We start from the raw sequence: 23,746 nt of genomic DNA on the forward strand, positions 1-23,746 counted from the left end.
CTCGTTCTTTTCTTTCTTTCCTTTTTTTCCTTTTCTATTCCTTTGCCCCAGCTTTATTGACACATAAGTGACACATAACATCATATTACTTTTAGTTACACAACATAATGAATGGATAAATATGTATATATTCCAAAATAATTACCACAAAAAAATTTAGTCAATATCTATCACCTCACATATTTACTTTTTTTTTCTTGTGATGAGGACTTTAAAATTTACTCTTAGCAACTTTGACATATACAATACAGTATTGTTAACTATCATTACCATGTTGTACATTATACCCCCCAAACTTATTTGTCTTATAACTAAAAGTTTATGCCATTTGGCCACCTTTGCCCATTTTGCTCATCTCCCTATCCCTTGCTTTTGGCAACTACCAATCTGTTTTCCAGATCTGTGAGTTTAGGTTTTTCAGATTCCACATACAAGTGAGATCATACAGTATTTGTCTTTATTTTACTTAGCATAATGCTCTCAGAGGCCATATATGTTGTCTCAAATGCAGGATTTCCTTACATCTTGTGGCCAAATAAGATTCTATTTTTATATATATATCACATTTTCTTTATCCATTCACCCAATGATGAGTACTTAGGTTGATTTCATGTCTTGGCTCTTGTAAATAATACTTCAGTGAATATGGGGGTATAGATATCTTTTCTTGATTACAGAATTACCAAAGTAGATGGGATCTCAAAATACCCATCTCTTGGTCTTTAAGAAGATTCACTTATACATCTGTGTTGCATGAGAGGGGAGTTGGGAGAATGGCAGTCCTGTTGCACTGAACCCTTAGCCTGTGAGATTGATGCCATTTCCAGGTAGATAGTTTAATAATTGAGTTAAATTTTAGGATATCCAGCTGTTGCAGAATTGCTTAAAGTATGGAAAACACCTGTCTGGCATCAGAGTGAAGTAGTATTGTAGTAGAATATTGAGTAGAGAATACACACAGGAATGGTTTTGCTTTGTACTTGTTTTCTAGCACTTCTATGGCTTTGCTACTTGGACCTTTATTCCTTTTGTAGTCTGTCTAAGGTTAGTGAGAAATGAGCATCAAATGTGAATGAATGCCCTAAGGTCCCTACACCAGATACAGAATACTTGCTCCACACCTTTTATATACTAAATTCCTAACTACATGACTTTGTTTCTGGGTTCATGAACAGGATTTGCAAAATAGTCATATTAAGAATATAAGGATTGCAGTGAAATTCCATACTAGAACTCGATGGTTAAACAAGTATTCAAATAAGCTGTGGCTTTGTTATAAGGAAGAAGCAGTGAGGTTTCATAAAATGCTCAAGGCTAAGCATTATATAATCACTAAGACACCAGTTATTGCTTAGTAAATACTCACTGAAAGGAGATGAAGAAAAATATTTGTTTCATTCAGCTGGAATGAAACCAGATGTAGGTGTTCCTCTGATTTGTGGATATGCCAAAATTAAATCTATATCCTTCTAAGGATTCTTTGTTAGTTTTTCAATAATCCTTTTCCCTATCCTCACCCCCTTTTTAACTAATTAAGATTGATAGTGATTCTCTTTCATTTATTGTTAGACATATATAGACTAATGTGTTGTCAATCTTTTTGTTCACATAATGAGTCATTATGTATTTGAAAAATTAAGATGTGTTTAGGGTTTATGATATCTAACAACAAAGAAGCATATAACCAGATTTATAACATGAAATAAATCAGATGTGGTGGGAAAATGTAGGAAATTCTGTTATTGACATAATAACCCACATGGCTATAAAGGGGTCTTATAAAGTCAAAATAAATAATAATGTTTTATTTTATCCTCCAGATTAGGTTTCTGACCCATTTAAAATTCTATGATAGGCTGTTTAGGGTCTGCACTAAAGTATGTGATTTGGCTGCTTTTCATAGGAATTTAAAATATACTGGAAATGCAAATATACCTGTGTATAATAACCAGATTACCATTCAAGAAAATGAATTTGAGAGTGGTAAGGTTGAACAGCTTAGTGACACAATAATTTGTGTAATTTTTCACTTAACACATGAACTCATTCTTGGGGAAGGATAATAAAGGAGGAGCAAAAGGCTTTCTGAGGGGATGCCATATTACCAATGAAGTAAATGAAAGTGATTTATCAATTTATGGAAAGCAAGTGTCCTAGAAAGTAGAACTGGCTTAAGCAAAGTTAAGGTTGGAGGAGTTTGAAGACATGGCTGAAAGAAACCTAAGGAAGTTCCTGGTTCAAGACCTTGCTATAGAAAAAAACATTTCATTGCTTTTCTTGATTGTCTTGGGTGTGGCTGAGAGACTGCTGGAGAATAGAGGGTAACCTCATGTTGAGTGGGAAAGGAGTTATTTAGTATTGAATTAAGTTGAGACTGAGGTATGTGTGAATGTCTGATCTAAAGGAAAGCATTAGATTTGGAGATTTGGTTCCTTTCAAAGAGAAGTTTGTCTTCTGTGGTCATAAATCCCAGAACTATCTCTTTTTTAGTGGATTTAAATCTCTAAATACTCCTAGGTCTAGTTCCTTTCTCCCTAAGGCTTATACCTAAACAAAATGGTCCTCCAGGAACATGAGAAAAGTTCTGTGACCCTTTGTATAAGAATACTTAAAAGCAGTAGATGGCTCAAGTTTAATAAGAGTTATCACAAAACTATGAGCTATATAGGATCTTAGAAATCATCTCATCTAGTCACTTCCTAACAGATGGAAATTTAGGCAGAGAGATTATACTACATACAGCAAATTCAAGCATTCAGCTTTATCTACAGAATGATGATATCATACCTAATTTTGCTGGGAAAAAATGATTTCTAAAAATCTTGGAAGTATATTACTTTGTCATTGTTGGCCTATCGTGACAGCGCTTCTAAAAAAAAAAAAGTTTTCTTTTCAGGTGAATTAAAATGGGACAGTTTAAAAATGATTAAAGGTAATACGGTCTGTTATGAAAGTAGAGATTTAAAACGATGTCACCAAACCATTCAAATCAAAATTGTGATTAACATTAACTCATTTCTAACCATGTATGAATTTTTCTAGCTTACAGTGACCCCTGGTGTTATTTTTTAAAATGTGCAGTATGCTATTAAACAAAAATCTTCGAGACAGAGATTGTCCTGAAAGAAAGGGTTTATTGAGCTATATGCTAGCCAGAAAAAGGACCAGGTCCTGGAGAATGCAGTCTAAACCACCAGCAGCAGGCCTTAATGGAGAAGACAAATATGTCTGCTGTCCTGGGATTGATGGGATTCTTTTATTCAATGGGTTTGGAGAAGAAAGACGTAAGCTATTTTGAAAGAATTTACACTGGCTCTTCATAAGGGGGTAGGAGAAAGTGAAGTATGGAAAGTGGGATAGGTGAATGGTCTGTAAGAAATATTTGATGTTTCTGGATTGGTTGTGGGCAATAGTCTGGCAAGTTTAGATATAAGCAGGAGCGATGGCATTTGGTGTTTAGCAATTCTTTTTAGATAATCACTAAAATAACCACCTGGAAGTTGATTCAAAGTTTGAACATACATTCAAGAATATAAGCAATCCTTTAATTTTGGCTTATGGCTGTTTACTAATTTTCATTTTCCACCTTCCTGCTTGCTGTAAGTTAATTTAAGTATTTCAGAAATTTTCTCTTGTCACTATTCACATCTCTCATCTTTAAGACCATCTACAGAAATAGCTACAAGCAGGAGTGGGCAAACTCTATCTAAAAGTAATTCACTCCCAGTGACTCCTGGAGTAAATAGCAATTTCTCCACAGGAAATTAGATTCTGTTCCCTAAACACATAAAAGAGCCACACTGTATTACTTAATATCTGTATATACTATTTTAAAAATTTACAAAAATTTCACTTGGAAACTAAATTTATTAAATCTCAACTACTAAATCAATTGGAAAAATAAGTTATTTTAGGAATTCAATCATATCTATACTTCAATGTAGTGGAAGGCATTACCCAAAAAAGACATAAAAGATATTTTCAAATGTCTTAAAATCCATAATTATGCAGACTTGTTTTCTCAAGAATGACTAATTTAATAAATAAAATAAAATAAATAAATTGTCTATGTAATAATATGAGACAAATCTAAGTAACTCATACTGCATACCAGAACATTTAACTGTGTATTTGCTATTGTAATGAGAGCGAAGTTTTCACCTCAAATCCTTCATGGAACATGGCAGGATGAAAAAGAGAGAAGGAAAAAAGGAGGAAAAAAATAAGAAGAAAGGAGGGAAGGTGGGAGATATAAAATAGGATATAGGAAGGAAAAGGAGAAAAAAGTCACATTGTATGTTGGGTAGACTGTTGCCTCCTCAGAGTTTGAGCCTTGATCAACACTGAATCCACAGGGGCTAGTACAATGCCTAATATATATTAGGTTGAACAGATGAAAGATGTTAAATAAAAATGTGTAGAAAATGATACTTCTTAAAGAATGGTCAGATTTTATTCAGGGGGACTACTGTGATAAGCAGAGGGACTATACAATGGACTTTTGCACTAGGGGAGAGAGATTGAGTTCAACTCTTAATACAAGGAAGAATGAGGATGTGTGACCAGCGAATGTGGGGGTAGGAGTGTCAGTGGATGTAAAATTACTAAGAGGAAACATCAGGGTTAAGGGGATTCTAAATAAACTGATCAAGCAAGATTTTTGCTAAAGGCAGACCAGGGTGAGCAGATATCACCTGGAAGATGCTAGAGGAGGAGGAACCTGATTAGATATTGAGGGTCATCAGATATCAAGGATGAGGGATTCTGTTTAAAATAACTTAGCAGGATTTTCGCTAAAATTGGACAATGCAGAAACAAACACAGAAGCCCAATAGTCAAGTTGGGAAGAAGATTCAGAAGAGCCCAACTGAATAAAACTATGAAGAATGTAGTGTTCCCAGCCTGAATTTCTCCTTTTTAATAAGGCTTCACCATCAACTAGCACAGTAGTGACACCATGTACATCACTTATATATAAAGTAGTCCCCCTTATCTGTGGGAGATATGTTTCAAGACCCCCAGTGGATGCCTAAAACCACAGATAGTACAGGACCCTATATATATATTGTTTTTTCCTATACACGCCTATCTTTTCACTTAAAAGAAGCTCTTTAAGGCTTCTCTTTGGCATATCGGAATTGCCACCATCACTATTCTTGTGCTCTGGGACCATTAGTAAGTAAAATAAGGGTGATTTGGATGCAAGCACTGGAATACAGTGACAGTTGATCTGATAACCCAGACAGCTACTAAGTGACTAATGCAGGAGGGGGAGCGTAAACACAAGGATACTCTGGGCAAGGGGATGATTCATGTCCAGGGCCTGATGGCACAGAATGGCTTGAGATTTCATCATGCTACTCAGAATGGTGTACAATTTAAATTTTTTTGTTTATTGCATTGTTTATTTCTGGAATTTTCTATATGATATTTTCAGACTACAGTTGTTCACTGGTAGCTGAAACTAAAAAATGAAACTACAAATAAGGGGGTACTACTGGAACAATAAAATATTATGCCCCGATGACAGCAGCATGGAGCCCTTGGAGAAACAGTGTAGTAAGGTGGTATGTAAAGCTATGGCCCAGCGACAAGGAAAAATGCAAATAGGTTTATGTTTTTAAGTTAGGATTACAGGAAAACTCCTCGGCCCAAAAGATTTTCTCTAGCTTTTCAGATGATTCTGAAAATCCTTATTAAAATACAGAGTTCTTACTAAAATATGAGATCATAAAAAAAGCAACTATTTTTACTTAAGTATATGATTGCACTTATTCCTTTCTTATGAGCGTGAAATTGAAGAATAGGTAAGAAGGAAAAGAGGAGGCTAAGAAATAGAAAAACATGAAAACAAGCAAGAGACAATAAAAATGAACTATTATACGATTTTCCTAAAACCTAGGCCTATGAAATATACCGCATCAAAAGCTGTTGGTTTGCAAACTGGACCTCTTACAGGAAGGAAGAGACTGAAGAAAGAGGCAGACCACTCCAGATTTATAGGTGTCAGATTTAATAAGCAAGGGAACTTACAAGGCTTGTCTTGGGTGGCTGTAAAACAAATAGATCTCAGCACTCACCGTCCAAATCTTAAGAGTTTACATAGAAGTTTTAGCTGGGTTTGGTCATGTATACTTTCCAGGTGTCTCGAGAACACCTTGCTTTCTCAAGGCTATGTCCTTGGAACAGCTCCCTCTGTGGAAACAATAGGTAGAGCATACATTCCAAGGAGAGGAGGGGTGAGGAGCCTCCAATTGCCCTGTCCAGCTCTCAGGTCAACCGCATTCACGTGCCCTTGATGACCTCCTCCAAGAGAAGCAAGAATAGGGAGAGTCTAGAGGCCGAATTGAAGAGAACAAAGGAGCAAATCAAGGGAGATTTGACCAAATATGGTCAAGCACCAATGGGTCCTTAGGACAGAGACTGAAAAAATATTTATGCATTCTAGTGTTCTAAGACATAGCAATGATTTTTTGCTACCTAAGACCTTTGACTACTGAACAACCTTAAGATTTTGCATGGGAGTTTACTCATGACTTAAGGCAGAGCAAGGGGAAGGAAAGAAAAAAACCCATGATAATTGTATAACTGTAAACTGTATGAACAAACCTGATGTTCCCATGATAATTGTATAACTGTAAACAAACTATGAACAAACCTGAAAAATTTTAAATATCTATCCATAATGGACCTGTTAAATAAATGGTGTTATGTCCATATGGCTATGATCATATTCCATGTAATGGAATACTATAAAGGCATTAAAAGAAATGCAATGACTTAAAAGATTATACATATAATCTGGCAGGAGATATATCTCCTTTATCATCCACAAGATGATATCTGATTACCCTGGCCTGCCTTCAGCAAGAATCTTGCTAGATATGATACACACACACACACACACACACACACACATACATAAATAAGACAAGTACCCAGATAACTTCAGAAAGGCAGGGTAGAGGTACCATAAGAGGTTTGTGGTTCCATGAAGGTTCAGAGGGCAAAAATAAATAAATGAATAAAATAAAAAAATAAATGGCATTGCATTGGGCAGACCAGGAAAAAATAATTTTAAAATATTGGCAACCTATTGACAAGCAAGTGAGCAGAAAATATTCCAGAAAAATGGCCTGAGCAAAAGCATAAAGTTGGAAAGGGGAAGACTATTTCTAGAGCAAATAATAGCAGACAATCTTACTTGAGTACTTACTACATGCCAGATGTTGTTTTCAACTCTTTACAACTGTTATTTCACAATACCCTGGCAATGTGGGTACAGTAGTCCCTCTTTATTCACCGCTTCACTGTGATTTTAGTTACCCTTGGTAAACCACAGTCTGAAAATATTAAATAGAAAATTTCAGAAACAATTCACAAATTTTAAATCACGTGCCATTCTGAGAACTGTGAAATCTCATACAGTTGTGCTTCACCCTGCCAGGGACGTGAGTTCTCTTTATCCAGTGTCTCCACACTGTACATATACTCCCACCCTTTAGTCAGTAGCTGACTCAGTTATCAGATTGACACTAGCAGTGCTTGTGTTCAGATAACACTTATTTTACTTAATAATGGCCCAAAGCACTAGAATAGTGATGCTGACAATTCAGAAATTCCCAAAACAAGCCTGAAAGTGCTTTCCTTAAGTAAAAAGGTGATAATTCTCTATTTAATAAGGAAGGAAAAAAGGTTGCTAAGATCTATGCTAAGAATGAATTTTCTATCTATGAAATTGTGAAGGAAAAAGAAATACATGCTAGTTTTACTGTCACATCTCAAAATGCAAAAGTTATAGTCATGATAAGAGCTTAGTTAAGATGGAAAAGGCATTAAATTTGTGGTAATTACTGGGTAGTATTCAATTGTATGAATAGAATATACCACAATGTACTTATCCATATGCTACTGATGGACAATGTTTTTTTCTTATGTCACTTTATCCTTGTCAGTGCCTCGTTCATCATATATTTTTGTTGAGTGAATGAATGAACTAATAAAACACTGAGTAATAAGAAACATTGCTAAGCATGCTAGACATCTGGCATGGACGTTGAGGGCCTGTAGTTGATATTCCAAACTACAAGTTACAGTATCTAAGGGAAGACATAGAGTTGTTGAATATCCACAGAAATCAAATCCAAGTCCACTGCCATCATTTCAAGACCTTAGAGGTAAACTGGAGGGGTTGGAGAAAAATAGCCTTTTACTGCATTTGAACTCTGTGTACTTTCACAGTTTTCATAATTTTCATTAATAGCCTCAATCACCAGTTAGTCAAAGAAACAGTATACATCAAGGATAATTTTTCTACTTTTAAATGTAAACAGTACCTCATTAGTCATCTTTTGAATTGCAGAGACACACCGGGCTGGCTAAGGGCCATCACACCCTGTCTATACTTAGTTAAAAATAAAAGAGGTTAGGTTGCTTTGTTGCTTAAAGGACAGGCAGATTATTTAAAGTTCAAGTTCATATAATGATTCCTCAGTTGTTTTCCATATCATGACAAAGGGCAGCTTCCATGTAAGAACTTTATAACACTGACTATTCACTGATGCAAGTTCTGGCACAGGACATTGTTTAATATATGGTATGATGCGCTTTGTGGTGGGGGCAAGGAAGCGCTTAACGTCATTAATTTTACTAAGGCTAAACTTAGAAATTTCTGATCCCAAAGAAAAATGCCATATACTTCCTGGTATTTAGCTTTCTACCATAGGAATGGAATTCACTCTAAAAGTTTACAATTACAGATATTAGAGAATATTTTATGAATATTTTAAAAGATGCTAGTCTTGCTTCTCTCCTGTCTTGCATTTTAGACTAGTACTTATTATAATGATTCTACCTCCTAATTATTTATATCTTTCAAATTAAAATTGTGCACAAAGGCTTTACTCAGAGAGCCACTTTTAAACAATTTTTCTTTGAGCCAACTTCATGTTGGCTATACAAGCTACAAAAGAAATATTATTCATTCGATAACGGTTAATTAAATGCATGGCACACTAGGCATCTACTGGAGATGTAAGTACTTATGTCTAAAAATGTTGCTTTTAAAATGTATGTATATACTGATGGTTTCATAATTCAAGACAGTAGTCTTGCCATGAAGTATACTAATGTTCTAGAGAGGAATTCTTAATAAATTGAGAACAAATGAATGTGCGCAAGTTTACACTTGATCTTAGCCAAAAAGCCAAGAAGTGATGTGCACAAGTTTAAAAGTTATTACAATAGCCAAGATACGGACACAACCTAAGTGTCCATCTATTGATGAATAAATAAAGAAAATGTGGTATATTATTCAGCCATGTAAAAGAATGAAACTTTGACATTTGCAACAAGGATTGACCTCGAGGTCATTATGCTAAATGAAATAAATCAGACAAATACAAATACTGCATAATCTCATTCCTATGTGAAATCTAAAACAAACAAAAACAAAAAAGCCAAACTCATATATACAGAGAATAGATTGGTGGTTGCCAGAGGTAGGGGCAGGGAGTGGGAGAAATGAGTTGAAGGATGTCAAAAGGTACAAACTTTTCCAGTTATATAAGTCATGGTGCTGTAATATAACAGCACTATAATATACGGTGATTATAGTTAATAAAACTACATTGCACATTTGAAAATTGCTAAGAGTAGATCTCAAAAGTTTTCATCAAAAGAAAAAAATTTTTTTGTAACTACGTAAGTGTGATGAATGTTAACTAGTCTTATCACGATCATTTTGCAATGAGTACAAATACAGAATCATGGTGTACATATACATCTGAAACTAATATATGTTATATCAAAAATACCCCAATTTTCAAAAAGTTACTAATTATATTATACAAATAGTATGTGTTTATATTGTTTGGTTTTGAGAGAGCAACGATCAGTCCAAGATTGAGATAGTAAAAAATCTTCCAGTACGATCTATTCATGCTATTTAGAATTTTAAATAGAATTTGAGGAAAAACTCAATTAAGCCTGAATTTTAGTTTCCTCATGTGAAATGGCAGTTTGTTATGTGAGATTACATAAAGCATACAAAGTATCTGGTACGATACCTCACACACACTCATTCAATTTTGTTAGTTCCATTCTCTTCCTCTGAAATCAGCGGCGTATCTAGCACCCAGCATAGATCATTTTAACACCTTCTTTCTCTAAATGAGAAAATTATTTTTATTAATAATCATGAAATGAAAAACAATATAGGCCAGATAGAATTGTAGACATTAAAAATAATTTTATTGGTGTTCAAATATGTACTTATGCCACAAAATTTTTAAAAATAAGTTTAAAAAGTAATAGCCTTGTATTTTTCATTACTTTTTTTTTGGAAAAAGTAAAAATATGAAGAAGTGTTTTCAAATTGAGAACCAAGCAAGATTTAGAGGATGATCTACACATAGAAAGATAGAGCTGAAATTATTCAATTTAGGTTTAGGCATTCTTATAATTATGGTGCTATCATTATATATTTTGAATCTACTGTTTAAATGTAGGATATATAGAGTATCACAGAAGATGGAGACACAAATCAACTTCTCCATAGACTATAATGCTTACTAAAAGATAAGTAATAAAAATACTTATTTTCACATTGAGGTTTATACATTATTAAAATAGGAACCACAGCATTTATTTAGAATTACTTCAGTTGTTCTCTGCCTTGGTGATTTTGCTTCTCAGGACATTTGGCATTTCTGGAGACACTTCTGGTTATTATAACTGGTGAAGAAGAGAGTACTACTGAAATCAAGTGGCCAGAGACCAGGGATGCAGTTAAACATCCTAAGAAGCGTAGGATCGGCCTCCCACAACAAAAAATTATCTGGCTCAAAATGACAACAGATTGAGAAACCTTGACTTGGACTAATAAAAGATTTTTTGGGGGAGGAACATTTTCTCATTGGTATTGTTTAATATTGATGGCACATGGTAATAATAAAAGTGAATTGATTATAGTTATATTTCTTATTGTTGTTAAACAATGATATAGATAATGCACTACTTTATTGCCTGCACTCAGGGCTAATCACTACATTTCCATTAATTTCTTCTAAAGGACTGCTCTTCAAGTGAAGATTAAATCAGATTTCTACTTTTAAGTACTTTTAAATCACCTTGGTGATGGTTAAATGAACCATAGCTTAGCAACAAGTGATTTATTTGGCTATTCTCTGTTCCTTTACAAATTTCACTTGATCTTTTAAAATAGAATTTAAAAATTTTGTTTTGTCGAAATACAATTCACATACCTCAAATCCACCATTTTAAAGTGTACAATTCAGTGCTTTTTAGTATATTCAAAATGTTGCATAACCATCATCACTAATTTCAGAACACTTTAATCATATTTGAAAGTAACCCTTTCCCAGCTCCTGACGACTAATCTGCTTTCTGCCTAGGAATTCGTCTATTCCATTTTATATAAGCAGAATCAGAGTATGCGGCTTTATAAGACTAGCTTCTTTCACTTAGTATGTTTCCAAGTTTCATACATGTTGTAGGATGTGTCCAGTACCTCTTTCCTTTCCACTGCCATTTAATCTATTTATTGCACGGATTTGGATCTTTCCCTTTTTTTTTTTTTTTTTTTTGAATATTAAGAATGCTGCTGTGAACATTTATGATCTCATTTTTGTGTAAACACAGGTTTTTAATTCTCTTGGAATGGAACCTAGGAGTGGAATTGCTGGGTCATATAGTAATTCAGTTTACTAAATGAGGAGTTGAAATTTTTGGATTACATATATTATATGACTATGCCACATTTTTGGTTATCCATTGATCAGTTGATGGACATTAGGATTGTTTCCAGTTTTTAGCTGTTAAAAATGATGCAGTATGAACCTATGTGTACAAATTTTTGTGTGGACACGTCTTATTTCTCTAGGAGTGAAATTAATGGGCTATGTGATAGATAAGTCTGTTTAATCTTTTGAGGAACGACCAATCTGTTCCCAAGTGGCTGCACATTTGAAAACCCTACCAGCAATTTATTAGAGTTCCAATTTTTCTACATCTTTGTTATTATCTGTCTTTGCAAATTAATAGGGATATTAAAACAAATAGGTTTATTATTGTAAAGTCCATGTTTGGCATTTAAGACACACTCACAAGTATTTCATGGGCTTCAGTTAGGTTATGCTTTTTAAAAATAAACAACCATAGACTTCACTGTTAAGGTATACAGCCAAAATAGGAAACCGCTGATAGAAAAACTAGGAGCAAAGAATCTCAAGGTTTGGGACCTAAGTCATTGAATTGAATGTCTTTCAAGCCATTAGAGCATGATAAAATCAATTTAGTGAAGATTATCATTGGAAAAAATAGAACAGAATAGAAAAAGATCAGAGTATATCACAAGCAGTATAAGTTCTTTTACATAAAACATGGTTTCATTGATACAGTGCCCTGTATGTGTGTACCATGTTAGTGTTAAAATATATTTCTTAATACAGGTCACAAAGAAGCTCCCGAAGTCTAAGTACCACTTGGTGTTTGACCCCAATTCATATCTGTATCTGTAGGGCTGTAAATTTCTGCTGACATTCCAGCTCCACTTTTAGATATTTTGCTGAGCTTTTCTTCTAAATATTGAAAGATAAGAACTTAACATGAAAAATGTTTTGTCTCAATCTATTGGTTTAAAACTGTTTGAAAATTAAGCATTTTAGAAGTATTTTCTTGTACATGTTGCAGAATTAGAGACAGCATTACTCACAAGCTCATTAAGCACATCACTAGCTTTGAAGACAGTCACTTGTAAGTTAACTACCATTATCATTAATAATGTGTGAGTACCAACAGTTCAACTGAGTAGGGCAGCTTTAAGGTCTGTAAATACTACTGAAAACATTAACTTAATAATCATAGTGGCAGAAGCCTCTCAGTAGTATATGACCATGTTTACACACCAAATTAGCTATGATCTTAAAAACAAAGTCCAAAACTTTAGAAAAGGGGTTAACCTTTAAAAATAAAAAATTGTTTCATATTTTTAATAAAGTCAAATTATATCAATCATGGTTGCTGGTTGTTTGAACATAACCTAAAAGAAAATTAGGGTAATAACACTAAGTTGTTTGAGAAATATCTAATACATATATGAAATCTGAAATCAGGCAGTAAACAAAACTGTGTACTATAATCTTTTCAATATCCTTATGTACTGTTAGCTCCCATATCTGTGATTATACATCTGCATTCAACCAACCACAGCTAGAAAATAAGTTATTTGTTGCTGACATATACTATGTAGTTAGGCCTATGATAGTTGCATTTATACCTATACCGAATACTTACACTTTCTTTTGTTATTATTCCTTAAATAATACAGTATAACAACGTTTTACATAGCATTTACATTGTATTAGGTATCATAAGTAATCTACAGATGATTTAAAGTATGTATGAGGATGTACAAAGGTTATGTGCAAATGCACCATTTTATATAACATTTTTCATATTAAGTTCTTATCTTTCATAAGGACTTGAGCATCTGCAGATATTGGTGTCTGTGGCAGGCATGGGAGTAAGGGGTGGCTGATACTCATTTCCCCAAGGATATCAAGAGACAACTGTCATATAAACTTGTCATTACAATAATTTTTCAATGGCCCCCCTGTACGAACTTTTGAGATACTTGAGGGCAAGAATTTTCCACAGTAACTTACCTAGTTAACCTTCAAATATTTAAATTGCTAACTATGTGACAAGCTTTCTATAAAGTTCTAGGAACTTAAAAATGAATAATTCACAGTTCCTTATCTTAAGGGATTCAAAAAGAGGGGAGACAAAAATTTATAATTGTGTGACATGGAGCACAGGGAGTAGAAGGATGAGCAATCACTATATTGTTTAGCAGGTAGAAGCTGGCCAATATCCAAGATCTGTTTTAAAGGATCACTTTAAAAGGTGAACAAGAGGGGAAGAACATGACTTGATGAAGAAACTCATATAAGACACATGTAATAAGGAAAAGTGCAGGGAGATATAGCTGGAGAAATGGTTGGTATTAAATAGTCTTATGCTATGTTAAGAACTTTAAATTGCATCTAATATACGAGACCAGAGGAGATTGTTAGGCAAAGAAGAGTCATGATCAGATTGATCTTGGATGGAGTAAGAAACTACTTGGGAGGTGAGTCGAGTCAAAAACTGAGGGCCTGAAAAAGGCATAGGGCAGTCAACAAATGTTTGGGTGTACGCTACTGTGTATCTGATACTGGGAAAACAGTTCCTCTATGAAAAAATAACTTACATTTCAGCTGGTTAGACAGATACTTAAAGACATAACATTAAGAATCTAGGGGAACCATGGGTATGTCTGGGAAGGATTCCCTGAGAAAGTGAGACTGAAGTTGAGACCTGAAGGAAAATCAGATTTCAAATGTTGAAACTAACTTGAAATACTTAGGGTGTTTAGCAGTAAACTGTATAATCCCTACATACTCCTAAAGAGAATAACTTTCTTTTGCCTACACTATAAATCTATCAAAGAAACTAAAAGTTCATTAAATTACAAAAATAATAATGTGATGAGAACGAGACTAGGTCCCTTGTCTCCTCTCCTGTAGCATCTTATATTTGCATCATTTACATTGTTATAGTTATCTGAATTTGGAAGAGGACAAATGAAAGGTCAGATTTCAGGACCAAGACAAACACTACAAAAGGGAAGGGGGAGGTAAAAAGATTAAATAATTTAAAATGACAAATGCTTTTTAAAGTTCAAAAAAAGTCTCAGCATTGTCTATTTAACACAATAATTTGGAGGGCCCTATTAATCTGCAATTTTAGTGAGAAAAGCACAGTAAGTAAAAATGAGACAGTGGATTGAGGACTTCTTAACTAGAAGCTTGGTTGAGAAGTAATGTTGCATGAGGGTTTTTTGTTCTTGTTTTTATTTATTGAGAGGGTACAGATGTTTTTCAATACCCTTGTTTGATGGCAAACGTCACTGTTGAGACTTATTGTGGGCACCTGTAGTTTTAGTAACCTGTAATAGTTATTTCCTCTAGATACCTGCATATATATATATATGTAAAAGAATTAATGTTAATTCATTTTCACTTATCACTAGGAAAGAACATGAGAAGCATATAAACTCTTAACATTTATACTCTGGAGGTGTAAACCTTTAAAGTACGAACCAATCACTTCTGGTCATTTCTTCCAGTTTATGACTAAGAGAAGGGTCACATAATGCATTCATTTAGGACTGGATTAATTTTGTTTTTCCCAAGAAAGAAGTCAGAGAGACAAGTAACTTTAAAACATTTTATTATTTAATACATTACCACTGGCATAATCTAGTGATGTTTTCAGTTGTATCTGTAACGATGAATGCCATTGACAACTAAGAGGATAGTCAAGCACCAATATATTCTTTAGAGGCCTATTATGGCTGTATTTGGCTTACCAATTTTCTGGCCAAATCCCTTCCTACTGCGTTTTTTTCTGTGTACTGATTACTGTTCTGTCCCTCAAGGCATAGTAACATTTTAGTCTCTTAATTTTCACTTTTCTGCTGTATCTTGCTGGGGTGAAATAATAGAACTCCAGCTTAAAAAAAAAAAGTAAAATGACTTCCCAAAGACCAGATCACTCTGGGATACACAGGAGTGTAAAATAAAAAACAAAGTGGTAAAAATAATAAGCCCTTCTCGAACAACTTTCAGAATCCAGGTTAGTGTGATGAAAACTGAAAATCCCTCACGTTTACCAGTTGGTTCAATCATTTTTATCAGTTTCCACTATGACAAATGAAGGACTGCGAACTACTTCCTAATAGTACTTGGTGCCATTGAAGAGTGACAATACTCATTTTTATGCAAACAACTCAAAAGCCTTCTGATGACTAAGCTTTTACTCATACCAGATATTTCTGGATCTAACAAGAATTTAAAATATTATACAATTCTTTTTACGTGTAACTTCTCAGATTTTAATACTCAAGCCTGTGGTTTCCAGTTATTGAATGAGCATCTTCACAAAATTAAGGTTCTCCTGAAACTGCTTCCCATCCATTATAGTATTCTTGCTAACTCATTAGAGAACTCAGTATTTTTAAAGCCGAAAACAGGTAGTCGTGGCTTAGCGCTTTCATCTTCATTGCAATCGACCTAGCGTTAGCTGTCTTCTCTTTTGGATGTTTTCTTTGCCTTACATGGTCTGAGAAAAACTGTGCCCCCCACACAGGCAGAGTTACCAGACACTTGTCATTCGCTGGCAGTCCGACGGTCGGTCGCGGATACGGTGGGAGGTGGGGTGGAGGTGGCAGTCCTGGCCGGCGCACAGCCCTCCCGGTACCTCATCCTCTTACAGATCTTGCCCCGGCCTGCGGGCTGACCCGGGGGCTGGCGACAAGGACTCCGGATCTCCGGCTAGTCCGGCTACTCCCCGACAGACTGTGGGAAACGAGCTTTTTCAACTGGGGCTAATCTAAAATTCCGCAGGGTCGGCCTAGCTCAGGCCAACTCGCTATAGCGAGGAAGGTCAAGCTCACCTTGCGGTAGTACGCGCCCGGACGGCGGCTAGCACCGAAACAGGCGGCCACAGCAGAGTCTCCCCGGGTCAGGGGAGGACAGCCAAGTGGCAGGCCGGCCGGCAGCGACTGGCGGCTGAGGGTCCGCCTTCCCGGCAGCCCGTCGACTTCCGGACCTGCGCTCCGCCTCTCTGCGCGGCCCGGGTTACGGGGCGCGCCCCTCCCCCGCCCGCAGATTCCCGGCATGCTCCGCGGAGGAAGGGACGGAGTCGACAATAACAAACCAAGCCGCGGCCGTGTCCGCTGCCCTGCCGACCTCTCGGTGCTGCCTCGGGGTTCTCCTGTCGTCCCGGCCCCTCGGCTCTGACGGGCCGTGGCCTTCTTTCCCCCGGTCCCCGACCCAGAGCCGAGGGGCCTGACAACGTCCCTTCTCCGCCCGGACCCCTCCCTGCCGTCTGGAGTTCGGGGCCGCGGCAGGCACCAGGACACCGGCGGTTGTGTCGGTTGGTGGTGCCGGATGAGCGGTTGGTAGCTGCCGCCGACGAGGAGGCGGCGGCGGAAGATGGTGCCAGGGGTCGCCGGCTCTGCTGCCGCCCCCGACGGAGAAGGAGGTGCTGCCAGGTAAGTGTTGTCGCCGCCTGTGTCCCCTTCTCCCATCTGGCACCGCGGCCGCGCGGCGAGCCCCAGCACATTGGGTCGGGGGCGTCGGGGTCCGGGTCCGACCACAGCGCCGCCCGCTAGTGTGTGCGCCCGCGGGCCCAGTGCGTCCGGCCTCGGCAGGTGTCGCCTTGCAGTCGCCTCCCTAATACTACAGCCCTTGTGGAGACACACGGCTCGAGTCGAAGCACCACAGGCCTGTGGGAGGTGTAGGGTGGACTCACTCTGTCAGGGCCTGTCTGTTGCTTCCTCGGATGGGGCCTCCAGGGTGCCTCCCTGTCGCGTCCCTGGCCAGCCCCCAGCTGACTTGCAGGAGTGGTCGAGGGGGAGAGACGCCCGAACCTACGGGGACGCATCCTTACTCGTTAACCACTGCCAGGCTCAGCCCTAATGGTGTCTTTGACTTGAGAAACCGGAGAGTGGAATTGGGCCGAGACCGATTGAAGCGTACAGTGGGAGGAACCGGGAGATGTCTTGTCCCGACCCTGGAGTGCGAGGATCAGTATAAAGTTACTCCTAGGAATGACTCAGCCTCTGCGCGCCCCACTGATAGATTCAGGATGGGGTGTGTGTGCGGATTTCACAACTTCTTTGGTAGAAACAGGAGAACAACAGGAAAAATGGCAGCTTCTCGGGGAATATCTTTATAGTTTCTTCCACCGCTTGGTGGATGTGCTGTTTATTGTTTACAGTTTCATGATCTAGTCTTTATCATTATGACTCTTTAAAGTGTAGTCATACCACGAAGTGTTGTGGGCCTGGGTGCCAAGGAAGACTAATGTGCTTACTGTTGATAAAGAGTCACGTTACTACAAGACATTAAGCTAGATAGGAATGTTCACCTCAGGTCTTCTGTGCACAGAGCAGTGATTTGGGTTATATGAAAATGTGCCTATCTTGCTAACCACTTTATAGTTTCTAGTTTTTTGTGTGTTGATGGTGCTTGTATGGTTTATCCAAAGGGTTGGAAGGTTAGTCACCTAGGAGGAGAGCACTTTTAAATAGACAAATCTGGGTTAGTCAAAAAACTGATATTTATGTGTTTGATACATAGAGGGCTCTTCCAATTCTGATATTACTATCAGACACCGAAGGACCACTGAGGAAGGTGGTTGATGTAATTTTGGGGGGATTATTTGCTCTATAAGTAGAGTATTGCTAAGGTTCTGAAGATATTTTTGCTTTCTGTATTTAATGTAACAATATGGCCTAAATGAACATATTCTCTCAGTAGTAGTCCTATCATGTTTTTATTTTAGTGTTTCCATTGCATTCTAAAACCTAGAGTTTTATAAAAGGGATACTTTATGTTCATAAATGTTTACGTTGGTAAATATCTGTTGATGGAAATTGTATATGGACTTAGACCACTTTTTAAAAGTAATTCTATTTAGTTTATTTTCAGTCTTTTATGTTAGCCAAAGTTATGATTAGTTATTGGCCTAATTCTCATATGGTTTTATTGAATGACAGAGAAAACAGCGAAGCAGTCCTGTTGTCTTTGAGAAAATTTTTCTGGCCCTTGCTGACAAATACAAAGTCAGAGTGCATGGCACATTGACTTTTAGCAAATCAAATTCATAAAGTATGAAAGAGCAGAGGACACAAGACCTTCGTTCTTGAAAGCCATTTTTTTGAACCTGAATTTTTATTATGTAAGCTTGAGAGAAGCTTTTATTTGGCTCTAATTTTTAGATTGTCATCAAAATTTCATGCATTCAGTGAATGTTTGAGCACCTGCTATATGCTTTACTCTGCAAATGTATATAACTTATGAATGTTTTTTTAAAAAAGGAATGGCTAGTAAAATTTTCTCATTAAGGTAATGCTATTATTCTCTAACCCTAGTTAAGCTTTTTTTGTGTAGTATAGAAAATACTGGCTCAAGAAACTCAAGTGAAAATATACCAATCCCTTTCTACACACATTCATTCCTACATTTATTTTACTTACTACAGAGACACCATTGAACCAGTTACTATGAGGACTATAAAAATGTGTATGAAATTATTCTCACCTTATAAAAGAAAACTGGATTAATTATGATATGAGCATTATTGGAAATTTAAGGAAATTTATTGACGAGATTTGGGCTTTTATAAAGTGTAGGAGGTTATTTCCAGGAGAAGAAAAAGCATGATCCAACATGGATAAGTCACTGCAGTTCTATTTAAAAAAAAAAAAAAAAAAGTGTCCCAGCCACCTCAAGTTTTGATAGGTCTTTATCATGTACCCATTATGTCCCAGGCATTGCTTTAGAAATGCTGGGCTGTGAACAGACCAAACCAAATCCCTGTATTCGTTTAAGAAAAACATGGAGTAGTACATACCGGCTCAGAAGGAAAAAATAAAGCAGAAAAGGGAGGAGATGAACTTAGGATTGGAAGGCTGAAACTTTAGATAAAGTGGCCAGGGAAGATCTCACTGGTTAATAACTTTTGGGTGAAGACCAAAGAAAAGTGAGGAAGCTAGTTGTGGACTATCTGAGGAAAGAACATTCTTGGCAGCAGGAGTAGAAAGTGCAAAGGCTCTGAGATACTTGGCATACTCAAAGGTTACTAAGTACTGAGGATGGATTGGCGCAGATAAGGAGGAAAGTAGTAAGAGAATGCAGTGGTAGTGACGGCTCTACAAATCGTTTTTTTGGGGGATCATAGGAAACTGTAATGTACGCTAACCCTGCATGTGCAGAGATACACGTAACCCAGTAAACCCAGCAAGGCCGGAAATGTTAAACTCCTGCAACACAGTTTTAGCTCTGGCAACATAAACAATGGAAATTTATATGTAAGCTTTGTATATAAGGTTGTAGGAAATAGTGAACCATTGGAAATTTTAAAGATAATTTACAAATGCAGACTGTTTGGAGAAGCTGAAATAGAGATATAATGCTAGAGAAGCAGATTGTGGAGTGCTAGTTTGAAGATTTTGTACTTACTGTCATAAATAAAGTATATACGTTATCACTTCTCTGATTCTTTCATTTATTGTGAACATAATAAATCTAATTTACCTGTGAACTGGACCTCTGTTGTCCAGAGCCTTCAGAGGGTTACTCTTCTTTCCATCTCTCAATAAAGTTAAGGTTTTGTTAATTTACTTTTTGCAGGTACAGTATTTGAGTACCTATAAGCACCTTTTCTTTTATTGGTTAGATTCTGGTTTCACAGCTGTTTTAGTGAGTTCCCTGAGGCTTATGGAATGACTTCCCTCCACCCCTATGATTTTGTTTTCTTTTGAATTTTCGTTTTATCAGCTTGTAGATATTCCACACATAATAATCAGTTAGTAATTATCCAGAATATCTGTTGAAATAGTCAAATTAGTACCATATTGTTATTGTTTCCATGGCTATTTTAGCCATTAGAGTGTAAATTCTTATTGTGCAAATTCCAGATATACACATCCTCTTTTGATATTGCTATGTGTTTGCATAATATAGTCTTGGCTTAATAAAATGAAGCTAATTCAACATTAGCTACATAGATAATTGTGGTTTCATTTCTTAGTATCCTAAAATACAACAGAGCTAGAATATTTTTGCTATGTAGTTACATATTAAGAATAAAAAAAAATTCACATTTTAAGTGAGTCACAACCTAATATTACTCTCCATTAAAAAAATATATATCATGCACAGCTCTGGGTGTCATATCTCATCTGGTGACAGTAATACAGGAAAATGGCTGTAGCTTCCATACTTGGTATACTTTGGAGGTGGGAGAGCTACTTTTTAGTAGACTTGATTTAAAATCATTTTAATGGTTCTTTTGAGTTTCCATTCAAATGATAGGACGTATATGAAAAAATATTTTAAAATGCAGTAATACTTACAAAATGAATTTAGATTTTATTAATGGGACATTCAAAATGACAAATTCTAATGGTATTCTCAAATGGAACAACTTTTAAACTGTTTATTTACTAATACGTCCAAATACAAATGATCTTTTCAAGCATTTTACATAATTTTTATGAATAGCAGATATCAAAATGTGTAATACATTTATATGTATCAATATGAAAAAATTCCCTTAGTATATATTAAGCTCAAACAAGTTGCATAGCAGTATGCACATATTATTTCACTTTTGTAAAACTATCTGTATATACACATGTACTTCCAGAATATGTAGGGGAAAAAACCTGACTTACTCCAGACTTTTAAAAGTATTCCTGCTATCTCCATTCTTGTGGTGCTGTTCTTACATGAAGTTACTTGTTTAGTTTTAACAACGCATTCATTTAGGAGGCTCTGAACCTGTATGGAAAGGTTCTCTTTTGGGGAATGTGAGAAAGATGGCTGACCTTCTCTGATTCTGACTATGACTGAATGTGTTCAGTTTTGGAGATCAGAAATTGTCATCTGTGATTTTCCCTTTTGTTCTCCCATATAAGGAAGCTAATTCTAAATGTTGACTAGATTAGACTGGCTGGAATGATTGACCTAATCATTATGGTGATAATCTCACAAAGAGAATTGTAAATTAATCTTCACTTGATAAATCGGATAGATGGTGTGTTTTATGATCATAGGAGATGCTTTCTCTTTCTTTTCCTTATGGACTTGAAAGTCCAGTCATAACCCCTATATGTCTGGGAATAAATGCATTGGAATTACTATTTTTAAAAAACATCCCCTTTCCTCCATATTTATAGCTGACTGTCTCAGCAGGATCTAGGAAGAACAAATGTCCTTCCATGATCTTAGTTTTTTTTCCATCCACATAAAATAATTGATATTACTGTATGTAGCTACTTAAGAGCTCTATAAGTTCAGAGGAGGAGGAAAGACTACTGTAGGCCACCTGTGATTAGGGAAGACTTCTCAAAAGTGCTAATAGGACCATGCTTTTGGACCATACTCAGATAAATAAAATTCAGATAAGCAGAAATGGGGAGAATTTTATTTGACAGGACTGTGTGAAGTGAGAGTATAGATTTTGATTAAGGGAGTGGATGGAGATACTTCTGGAAAAATAAACTGGGTTAATTATAAAGTCCTTGAATGTTAAAGTTATAATTGCCACCATTTTTAAAACTTTTATTATATTCCTTGCATCGTAAAGGAATCTGAAATACATTATTTTTATCCCTCTTATCCACTCTGTATAAGTTAACATTTCAGTTTATAGATGGTGAAATGATGTGTAAAAGTTACCTGAGCCTCAGTGGGAAAGATGGGATTAGAATACAGGTAAATTTTGTCTCAAAGTCTGCCATTTTAATTCTACTCTAGCTTTATACCAGAGTTGGCAAATTTACATGCATAAAGGGACAGGCAGATAATGAAATTAAGTGAAACTGTCTGGGTACTGAACACAGTACTACATGGTGGTCAGGAGAGGTAGCTGCAAAGAAACAACGGCAGAGCATAGTGGGCCATTGGTTAGTGGCCTGCTATAGGCGACAGTGGGGCTCTAGGGAAGATCCCAGGAAGGAAGAAGCCTGAGTACCGTGATTGTAACTTGTAGGAGTGTTCAGGAAGAGTTGAAGCAGAATGGAGACTTAAAGGCAGTGAGAAGAGTTTTCAGGCTCTAAAATAAGAGTTATGACATCAGAAAATGAGTTGGAGTATAAAGGAAAAAATAGATAGGATTTAGATAGAAATAACAAGTTTTAAGTAACAAGGGAATGATAGGCTTTGTTGACAAAAAGAGTTAGGGAATAGTTTTAAAGGAAAAGCACTGAATTGAAATTTGGACATGTTGGGTTTGAAATAACAGTATGATTTCTAAATGGACCTATTTACCATCAGCTAAGTGGTAGTCCTGAACTTAGGACAGAGATCTGGGTTAGTAACAGTGATTGATGTTTGTATTGCACTTTCATTTGCATAGCCCTTCCATATATGTGTATATGGATTCTTTACTTTCTCACAACAACCCTGTGAAGTAGGTAGTTTCTTTCCTTTTTGTTTTCAAAATAATTTGTTATATGAGGTCAGTCAGGGTCACATAGTCAGTAGTGGGGACAAGACTTGAATATAGGTCTTCAGATCCCGAATCTCATGTTCTTATCACAGTTTTTCTTTTTTTCCATTTTATGTCTACATAAAGATAACAGTTGGGGAACTAAATATGAATATCTAGGGGAGGCATGTAGAGTGGAGAGCAGGTCTTCTCTGGGAAGTCAGATTGGGGGCTAGAATGGGGACAGCAGTTGGAGATTATTGTCTTGCTCTCTTAGTTGGACCAGTTCTTCTACGGCATCATATTCAGGTTCTTTATTTCTTTGTAATGCATAGAAATGTCAGGGTTTTTTCTTTTTCAAAATGGAAATGTATCCCCACCCCCCGGTGCCCCCGCCCCTCACACGACTATAAATGTGATTTTTTAAGGAGACCAGAGAAAGTAAAAGTCCCTCATCCGAGATGTTACTAAAAAGATTGGTGTTGCTCTAAAACAAAAACAATACAAGACATCTGTGCAGTTTTCAGAGTATCACTAAGTCTGTAGGTTCCACACGGTGCTATTGCCCTAAGGGAAATCTGAACTGAATTTAGGCACATTGAATTGTTACCCTAACTTTGAAGCCTCAAACATGGATCAAACCTGTTGTAAAACATCAGTACATACAGCTGGATGAATA

General features: G+C 36.5%; 1 protein-coding gene and 1 pseudogene across 3 annotated transcripts in view; one reads left to right on the forward strand and one right to left on the reverse strand.

The window, feature by feature from the left end:
* Positions 1 to 9,081: 9,081 nt before the first annotated feature.
* On the reverse strand, positions 9,082 to 9,217 carry LOC120607624 (uncharacterized; annotated as a pseudogene).
* Positions 9,218 to 16,763: 7,546 nt separating this feature from the next.
* The window catches only part of RB1CC1 (RB1 inducible coiled-coil 1), a 76,900-nt gene continuing 69,917 nt past the window's right edge, over positions 16,764 to 23,746 (forward strand). The window contains exon 1 of one of the 3 annotated variants that reach the window (XM_039868949.1): positions 16,764 to 17,119. The gene's annotated coding sequence lies outside the window, so the exon portion shown is untranslated. The remainder of the gene's footprint in view (positions 17,120 to 23,746) is intronic. The other 2 variants (XM_039868948.1, XM_039868951.1) reach the window with 2 other exon arrangements.

The sequence above is a fragment of the Pteropus medius genome, unplaced genomic scaffold (assembly GCF_902729225.1).
Source record: "Pteropus medius unplaced genomic scaffold, Ma_sr-lr_union100, whole genome shotgun sequence".
Lineage (NCBI taxonomy): Eukaryota > Metazoa > Chordata > Mammalia > Chiroptera > Pteropodidae > Pteropus > Pteropus medius.